Source organism: Eurypyga helias, unplaced genomic scaffold (genome assembly GCF_000690775.1).
Source record: "Eurypyga helias isolate BGI_N326 unplaced genomic scaffold, ASM69077v1 scaffold16131, whole genome shotgun sequence".
In the NCBI taxonomy this organism is placed as follows: domain Eukaryota; kingdom Metazoa; phylum Chordata; class Aves; order Eurypygiformes; family Eurypygidae; genus Eurypyga; species Eurypyga helias.
In genome coordinates, this window is record NW_010229060.1 from 1 (window position 1) to 9,693 (window position 9,693).

Sequence of the window (9,693 nt, forward strand, 5' to 3'; positions counted from 1 at the left end):
GACAGGAAGGTGCCGCCGCTCCCGCGGCCCCTGCGGAGCCTGGAGGTCAAGTACACCAAGGTGAGCTGGTGATGGGGAGGTGGGCAACGGGATGTCACTGCGGCATTACCAGTCCTTGGTGGAGTCAGGCTGGTGGTGAGGTATTAATTTTTTAATAGGAAATTTTCCCTCTTGTCATCGTTTTTGTGGTCTTTTTTGTTTGGTTGGTTGGTGGTTTTTTTTAATTCTTCCTGCTGCCCTACATAGGTGGTTGACTTATGGGTGTCTAAGCCTGGTTGAGCGACTGGAGCAAGCAGATGACCGTGGCATCTCTAGGGGAGCTGCAGTTGCCCCAAAACCTAAAGCCCAAGAAACCAACATCTCTTATTTTTTTTCAGGAGGGGAAAAAAAAAAAATTGAAGTATTTGTGGTGCTTCCCCAGATTTCCATGGGCACCTCTCCCTGGCTGTGTGGCAGGCCTCGGTGCTGGGCGGCAGCAGGCCTGGCATGTGAGGGCCGTGGTGCCACGCTGGTCTGTCCCCTCCCGGTCACCCTGACGGCCCTCTTCCCAAGCGCCCAGCGCAGCGCTCACAAACCTGCCTGGTAAATGCTTTTGGCATTACGTTAGTGCTCAGTGAAATCGGATTTGGATGGGGTGAGCCTGGGCAGAGGTGAGAAGGGGTTTATCTGTGAGGAAGCTGCTTGTCTGGGCTTCGTTCAGCTGTCCTTGACCTGGTGGGATGGGGCCCTGCTGGGAGGGGGGTCAGGGCCAGGGAGTGGTTTTGGGCCCTGCTGAATGCAGGGAGCATGGACGAGCATCCTGCAGGACTGGGCCTGGTGAAAGGGCGCTGTGATGGGACTGGGGTCACCCAATACCTCCCCAGGAAGAATAGTGTTCACGTACGTCTTGTTGGTAGCTCGCCGTCCCAGCAGAGCTCCTCCATGGCCTCCCTGTGGGATGAGGAGTCGGGTGGCCATCCCACGCAAACCCGTATCTCTCCCCTCTCCAACCATCTTCCCTTTAAGTGACCTTTAAGCGGTTGTTTCTGACCTCTTGGATTTAACTGAAGGTTCCTGAGCTGGATAACCGTCCCTCAGAGGTGAGGCTGGCCCTGGTGTGGAGCTGAGCGCTGCTGCAGAAATCCCTGCTCCCTAACACAGCCGTAGCTCTGCGGTAGCTGAGCCGCTTTTTGTTCCACAACAGCCTGACCCCGCTGTCTTGTGCAGCGGGGAAAATATCCCCGCTGGTTATGCTGCTAGGCAGCCTTGACTGCCATAATTTGAACTATGTAGCTGGGCTAAAAGAGCTGGAGGGGCTGAATGAGCATATTAATTACTGTTACATTTCTGTACTTAAAAAAAAAGAACTTGAAGTTCATTCTTTTGCGTTAAGAAGGAGTAAACGGCGATCGCTTATCCAGTGAGGTGTTGATTTGACTTATGCATCTGAAGTACTGAAACGGATTAGCAATTGGTGATAATCACTGGACTAGATTCATTTTTAACATCCTAAATTTTATCTACTTTTCCTTTGTAAGATAAACTTGTCATTTAGCAGCAAACTGGATCTGCCGTTGCTGGCTGCAGGATGGCGTAATGCTGCACAAACAGCTCTTTCCCGCGTCCAAAATGGACACGGCCATGAGAGTTCTTCTTAAACATCCAAATGTTCTGGTTTTTGTTATTTTTATTGTTGTGAACACTTTTAAATACTCCTTTGGGATCTGATCCTGCAGCCATGTATGTTTTAAAATACACTGATTTTTTTTTTATTCTCTGGAGTTTCTCAGAGAGTGTGCACTAAAGGTATCGAGGTAGTCTCTTAAAAGTGGAAACCAATGTTAATTAAAAGTGTGAATTTGACATTTGATCTGATGCTCCCGGTGCATCTGAGAAAATAATGAGCCACAGTCAGTTTTCATAAAACTGTGAGGGGTTTTCTACAAGCTCTGAGTTTCACCAGATGTTTACAGCTGACGGCACCCTTTCCTCCGCTTAGCGGAGATTTTTATTTTCGGTTCTACCAGTTACGGGGCTAGGGGAGAGGGAAGATTTTTAACAAAGATCTTACTTATAGAGCAGCTTAGTGCTTGTCATGGATGTGTGATGGAAGTGATCTGTCCACAATCCTCTGTCCCAAATCCCGGGTATGAAGCGTGAACGGCTGATACGCTGGTCTGTTTGATTTCAAGTCCTGGCACCGAAGACTCGGGCTGTGTGGTGGGATTCCCAGAATGATGGCAGCATATATGTTACATTTAAAACAGCCTGATCCTGTCACTCTCATGTCCTACTGCTTCTGGTAGGAACATCACTTTCCCATCCCAACTCCTTTGCACAGAATTAACATTGAATGCGGAGGAAAACAGTATCCTTCCCCAGCCCTTAGCTCGTGAACGTGTACCTGAGGCTGTAATTTTACACTTCCAGTCGTATCTCCCACATTTATAGCATGACTTTCTTCATTAGTGAAACAAAGGAAAGCTGAAGGTAAAATGTGTGAACGTTAAAATGCAGCAGTTGGATAACAGAGGTAGTTTGGGAGCGTAAGTGCTGGGTTAGTTAATGTTTCTAACATTGTATCTTCTGACTTCACTTGACAACTTTTTATTTTTTGGCCAAAATCATCATCTTCTCTGCCTGTCTGAAACAGGTGGGTCCAAAAGTGCAGCTTCTGCGCCGGTTACATCTTGGATGCTTTTTGCCGTAATAGTCAGGAGAAACTCCTTGCAGGAAAAAAGCTGCCCAGGGAAAGAAAACTATGACCCAAAGCAGTGGGAATTCCGAATGTAAGGGATGCAGCATTAATCTCTTGGTGGTGTGTAGAGACTCATAAACAAGATTGCAAATGTGGATGACTTCCAAGTAAAAGTACTAGCTTACAGCCGCTAACAGGCTACTAATAAAGATTACTTCATCTAATCTTAAAGTGTATTTATAAAATATAACACTGCCAAGTTAGATCGCAGTGTGGATAAGATGCATGTTGAATCAATTAATTGTGTATAGGTATTCATGTTCTGTTTACAGTGAGTAACAACACTCTAGTATTTAATGCATTTTCAGTTACGCAACACTGGGACTGTTTGTTCTTGCTCTGGAAATGCAATATTTTGAAACACTTAAATCTTGTCACAGACGACTCCAAGTGACGTGGGAGGCTTGATCTGTGACAGGGCATGGTGGGGTAGAGCTGAACCAGTGCATACCCTTCTCTGGACAGTGCTGTGGGGGGACAAGTTGTGGAAGTAGCCCAGGGCAGGATACAAACAACCAAGTAACATTGTACACTGACGTTTCATTTGTAGTGTGTAACAAGGGGCTCCTTTTGCCTGAACCATACCAGTTTCTCTTGGTGTCTGCTTGCTGTTCCCATGGAGATGTATTTCAAAAACTGTCTGTTTCTCATTGACAAATTATGGTGTTATACTGTGTGGGCCCCATCCTCTCTCTTGCTCAAAACTAACTGGGTGCACGAAGGCTTTTTTGTCTGTCCTCTGGCTCAGGTTCCGGTTTGGATAAATGCTGTCTGTATCGCAAACAGTCTCCCTGGGAGAGAGACTTGAACGCGTTTGACTCTGCCGTCAAGGGAAATGGAAGAACCTCAGGATGTTTGAGAAACACTTGTGGTTTTTTTGCATTGTCTACATCAGTTGGTTTTTTAATTTTTCCTCCCCATCCCACTCCCCTTGCTTTCTCTTCAGATATTTATTAACAATGAATGGCATGAGTCTACAAGTGGAAAGAAGTTCCCAACCTACAACCCTTCGACGCTGGAGAAAATATGTGACATTGAAGAAGGAGACAAGGTAAGTGGTGTTGGAAAGGCAGTGCAAAAGACCGTTTCCAAGGGACTTCCTTTTGTAGGGAAGCACACAGAGGAAAGGCTGGCTTTTAATAGCAACCTACATCTGGTCAGACTGCGAGCTGGAGGTCTGGGACACTAGGTGTGATGCTCAGGAATTACACAGGGTGGGTGGGATCAATCCTGTCCGACTCAGTAGTCACCTTTCCCTGGTAGGAACTGCCAGCCCAACACTGTCAGAGGAATGAGATTCAGCATCGTTCTTGTGTTATAGACTGGAAGGAAGCAGCCAGTCTGAGGGAAGAATGATGATGGCGTATGTAAATCCCTGACGGAAACTAAGCCTCGTGTTGGGAGTGGTTTATACACAAGCTGCATGGCAGCCTGTTGGAGGCACTGAACTGAAACTCGCCCTTTTTTAAACTCTATCAACAGATAACCTGAGGGAAATATAAACTCAGTCATGCCAGTGCTGCCCACTTGCTACTAGAGATGTAGCGCTGCTTTTCCTGTCGTGGGTTCTGGCCTCCTGCACAAATGTGGCAACTTGCAGTTCGAACCAAACTAGTAGGTCAAGAACTTTAGTAGTCACTGGCCCTGGTGCATGGTAGAGTAGCCTGGGACATAACTGCTTGGATTTGTAACAGTCTGAGGTGAGGAACAATCAGATGTGACAGTTTTTGTCCAAAACAGGTCATCACATATGGGCCAACTGGCCTCTTATATGGGAAAGAGCTGACCCAAGAGCGGTCTTTTTGCAGTATGTCATGGGAAGGTGATTCATAGCTTCTCTGCTGTTCCAGAGCTGTGGCTGCTCATTGCTGATAGCACTAAGTGTTGGGCCATGCTTGTCCAACACTTGTGAGGCCCAATGCCTGGTTTCCAACCACATAGCTGCCCTGGGAATCCTTTCCGAGTAGGACTGATGCTAGTTGAGCTGGGGCAATGTGTTTCCTGGTATTATAACGTGTAGAGCACAGAACCTGACCCTCCTGGAGATGGGAGCAAACTCGCTTGGCAATAGAAGTCTCCAGCCTGCATGCAGATAGTGTGTAAGGTGACCGTTCTTTTTGGATGGCAGTAAAGCACCTTCTGAGACCTGTTGTCATGGGGGGGGTCTGTGCACCCATGGGGCAATTACAGATCGAAGCAGAAACAAACTTTATGTGTAATTTCTTTATATTATCAGGGTAGGACCAACTGTTTAATTGCAGTGGCATGTAAACAGTGGAGTTGAAGCTAACTGATGCAACTGTGTTTTGCTAGGCAGAAACCATGACACTGTTATTGTTCCCTGAGCTAAGTGTCTCCTCAAGCAGCTACAGAGCATTACATGAGTATTTCTAAGCCTGCTTCTTAATGACTTGGTTAAAGAAAATCGTTATGCAGAACTGAAAGGCTAGTTTTGCAGCTTGCCTCCTTGAGACTTGTCCCTGCCTGAATTCAGGAATATCTTTCAGCTTGTAGCTTGCGCGAAAGTCTCTGTAAACCTGTCACTGGAGCCTTCTGCCCATGGATACTCAGCATAGGTGGCTGAGTCCTCAATGCATAGAATAATTGCTGGCAAGAATCATAGAATGGTTAGGGTTGGAAGGGACCTTAAAGATCATCTAGTGCCAACCCCCCTGCCATGGGCAGGGACACCTTGCACTAGCCCAGGGTGCTCCAAGCCTCATCCAGCCTGGCCTTGGACACTTCCAGGGATGGGGCATCCACAACATCTCTGGGCACCCTGTCCCAGTGCCTCACCACCCTCTCTGTGAAGAATTTCTTCATGACATCTAATCTAAACCTCCCTGATTTCAATTTATACCCATTACCCCTTGTCCTATCACTACAGGCTCTTGTAAAAAGTCCTCTCCCAGTACCCTTGTAGGCCCCCCTCAGATACTGGAAAACTGCAATGAGGTCTCCTCGGAGCCTCCTCTTCTCCAGAATGTAAGTTAGCTGCACCTTGGGTGCTGAAAGCCTCCTCTTCCACCCCTTTACAACACACTTTCAAGCACACACACATATTTTTTTTGCTCTAAGTAGGTTTTGTGAGGGACTGAGTGGGATTAGACCTGGATCTGGGTTAGTTAGAAAGCAGTCATGGGTGAGAAGCATCCCAAACTAGCTGTTTGGCTACTGGTGACACTTGACCATGTCCCGAGACTGAGTGTCCTGAGACTTCCTTTGCCCCGGTTGAACATTCCCACCTCGGTCTGTAGCTCCAGTCCGTCGGAGGCACTACAGAAAGTGGGGAGATGTGTTTAGTGGTGCTTTCCAGTGTCTTGTCTGCACATGCCCCCATACTTGGTTGTGCCAGTCAGTGCTACCGCAGGGGTGGCAGTTGTGGCTTCAGCCCGTCGCATCAGGCTGGGAGCAGGATCCACGTCCCCAGCTCTGAACAGAAACCTGCCCCTCCCTGGCTGTGCAGAGTGTGTTTTGCTTAGGTTGCACGTGAGGGGTGGGAATTTGGCAGCCGGTATCTCAGCGATGACAATTTAGTCTGGTGCTGAAACTTGGCCAGTGCTTTATGAGGCTGGGAGCAAAGGTTTTGTTATTTGTTCTTTAGTTACAGAGTTTGAGACAGGATTGCCCTTGATGGGATAGTTGGGGGATAAAGGAAAGGCTTGTCTGGAGAAAGAAGCACTCAAAATAAAATGGCAAATGCTTCCACTGGATTCCTGGAGGCTTTTTTCCTCCCAGATAAAGGCTTGGTGTCCAAGTGTTTGCCAGATTGATAACAGAGAAGGAATAACTTTCTTCATCAGGCTTCTGTCCCCAGTGAATAGTGCAGCCCCAGAACTGCCACCCTGTCTTGGTGTTACCATGTGAAGGCAAAAATACTTGCGCTATTGTCACTTATCTGGTGCTGTTGATAACACGTGAAGACAGGCTTTTTGTCTTCTAGCAGCTTGCTGACAGCCATCCAGGGCAGGGGGAAAGGTGCTCCTTCCTCAGAGGAGTGCCCAGCTCAGCTGGCTGCAGCAGGGTGTGGGCAGCAAGGTTCGCCGCTGCGACAGTCGAGCAGACGCGACGCTGCGGAGCGTCTGTCGTGATCGTTTCTAGGCAGTGCACTCTCCCCTGTGGATCTTCAAAGGGTTGTTTTGTTCACAGTCATCCTGCCTCTCCTCAGATTGCTGAGGCAGCCGAAGGTAAGAGGCTGCAGGGATGTTATTCCCAATAGCAGACATGCAGTGACCTCAGTGGTTTTGGACACTCTGGGTTGTTTTGAACTTGGGCTCAAAAGTTAGAGCAGTGCAATGTGTAGACTGTTAGCAGGGGAGCAGGTCAGGGAACTTCATCTCACTGAGAAACTGTGGCATGCTCACGCCTGGTGTCAGAAAAGTGCCTTTCCAAAGATGTGGAGGCTTTTTGAAGTTAGTAACTGAAGAAAGATGGTCTGCACTGGGTGTGCTCCATCTCTGGCGTGTCTCCTTACTGGCCAAACTGAAGCAGTGTTGTGCACACTGAGCCTGAAGCAGAGCAAGGCGTTTCTGCAGGTGTTTTCCCTACTCACAGAGCCAGTGGGGTGATGGTCTCTGAGGCAGGGGAGAGGAAAAAGGGGCAGGATAGAAATGGAGCAGCGATGAGCAGGACTTGAGGTAGAGGAGGAAGGTGGAGGAGGTAGCTTAGAACAAAGAACGGTGTGAGTTTGTTCAGGGGAAAATGGTATGCGGTTGTGTAACTGGGGGTTGTATCATAATGCAAACATCCAGGGTGGGTATGAAGGTTTGCAGGCATTTCTCAACGCTGCAGTGCTTGACTTTGCAATCTTCACAGTCTCGTAGAGGAGCTTTTTATGCAATACTCAGTAAATCTGTGGAGATCAGAACTGAGCACCAGGATGCACAGACCTCCTCCTGCTTGTGGTTTTGTATACCACAGTGTCCCTGGCACCTTGACAGTTACGAGTCTTTGTCACGCATTGTGCCTACCTATTGCAACATGCTGGCAATGAACATGCCATTCAGACTCCCCTAATGCCTAGTCATAACAGGATGGATTAACAATGGCATTTCAGCCTTCCTGAAGAATTTCCTTGTTTTTGCTGGTCTCTCAGGCCTATTGAGGCTGTGCAGGATCGCAAGATCTCACTTGGTGGTGCTACCCCTGGGGGTGTTTTGGGAAAGCCTTTTTTTGCTTGTGTGATAGTGACTGCAGTCTCCAAGCTGTTCTGTGTAGCCAGTGTTTCTGAGAGAAGAGTGAAGACTACTAGTATTTGCAGGAGCAGCTGCAGGGCTCAGGTGCTCCCATGTTTAGAGGATGGGGAAGATCTGAGCATGTACTGAAATCCTCTGCCCACACAGTCATCTTACCCCTGTTCTTGTGAGTGCCAGGGTGGTGGGAAGTCTCTCTGTACCAAGGGCATGCTGCACTGTGGCCTGTGCCACTGCAGCCTCAATGTTCTACGTGTTGGTGCTCCCAGCCTAGTCATAGAAGCTAATTAATTGCTGATAAGGGGAGACTTGTTTAAACCTGATACGCTTCTCATGTTTCTTGGACTGCTTTGTCACATAAAATATTGCCTTCTTTCAGCTTGAGTCTTTATCCCAGTGGGCAGGATGGGGAGTACGTAAACATGCAGGGGCTGGTGGTGATTTCTGGCTTTTGTGATGTGCCTGTCTGGATCCAGATCAGCTCACCTGAAGCGAACCATTCTGAAGGCCTTTTCTGTCTGTGGGTGATGGGCTCCAGGCAGGACATGCCTGCCTGCACAGTGGCTGCACCCTCGCTTGAGCAGAGCCATTCTTAGCCCCTTGCAACAGCACATGTTTTCTCTGATGGTTTCCCCATTAGTGCCGTTCCAAAAGGGTGGTGTCTTTTCCTGGCAGTATAGGTCAGACTGTGTTAAAGCTGTGTAATCTCCTTGTAAAGAAAAGGAGTCAAATTTAGTGTAAGGTGCCATTTCAATAGGTGATGACTTGCTCTTTTCTCCATGACATTTTACTGTAAGAAGGCAACATCTGCCCGTTAACATTTTCCTTGGTTGAACATCACACATTTCCCCAAGAGGGGAGAATGGCCAGACCTTGTTGGATCAGCACAGAGGCTTACTTTGTAATTGTATCCAGGCAAGACTTGAGATAAAACATAAGTGAGAACGACTGGTGAAGTGCAATGAGGAATGATCAAGGCCTGAAACCCTCCCTCCTTTCTCACCCCCTTGAGCCAAATATTGCGGTGAGGTGCAAGCTCTCCATCAGCTGAAGTGAGGGATGGGCTGTGCCAGACATTACATAGAGCAGGATTTTGTCCAAAGCCAGGGTGAAGTATGCTTTATATATGCTTGGGGTACAGCCCTGGCCTTGCGGATGTTGATGGCAGTGTTCCCGTTGACTTCATTGGGTCAGGAGGTTGCCCTTGCCTTCCCTTTTTTTCATCAATGTAAGTGGGAAGAAGGGAGGAGTCCAGGGCATATTGTGGCCGGAGCAAATGCATGAGGCTTCTTTGGAGATGGTGATGTGGGGTGAGTGGGAATTCATTGCCTACCTGAGTAGTAACTTGGGTGAACAGGGTTAGACTTGGTCCAGAGCATGGTAAAGCAGTTAGGAGACAAAGGGAGAGTGGCACTAAATCTGTGTAGGTGACGTGCCTTTGTCATAGCACTGAACAACAAAACCCTTCCCATCCGGTACAAGTGTTCTGCAAGTGTGGTCTGGGATCTAAGGGAATATTTTTAGAGTAATAACTGTTACTGGCATGGGTTCCAGTAGGACTGAATGGTGGGTTCTGAGCTGTGATTGTTTCCCTGGGTAAAACTGTGATCTCTCTCGTGGGGGACGTTCCTTCCTACCCCTGTTCAAAGGATGATTCATGCAGGCCAATAGCCTGTCATGCTTAGGGAAGCTGTAATGGGACCAGAATTGGGATCTTGTTTCTCCATCCTCCCTCAGTGTCACTTACATCCTGTATCAGCAGGA

The 9,693-nt window shown here is 48.0% G+C and overlaps 1 protein-coding gene across 1 annotated transcript in view; it reads left to right on the top strand.

The window, feature by feature from the left end:
* The first annotated feature begins 6 nt into the window (after positions 1-6).
* Positions 7-9,693, top strand: part of ALDH1A3 (aldehyde dehydrogenase 1 family, member A3) — a 34,633-nt gene continuing 24,946 nt past the window's right edge. Inside the window, exons 1-2 of the mRNA XM_010160258.1 lie at positions 7-60; positions 3,684-3,788. The gene's annotated coding sequence lies outside the window, so the exon portion shown is untranslated. The remainder of the gene's footprint in view (positions 61-3,683; positions 3,789-9,693) is intronic.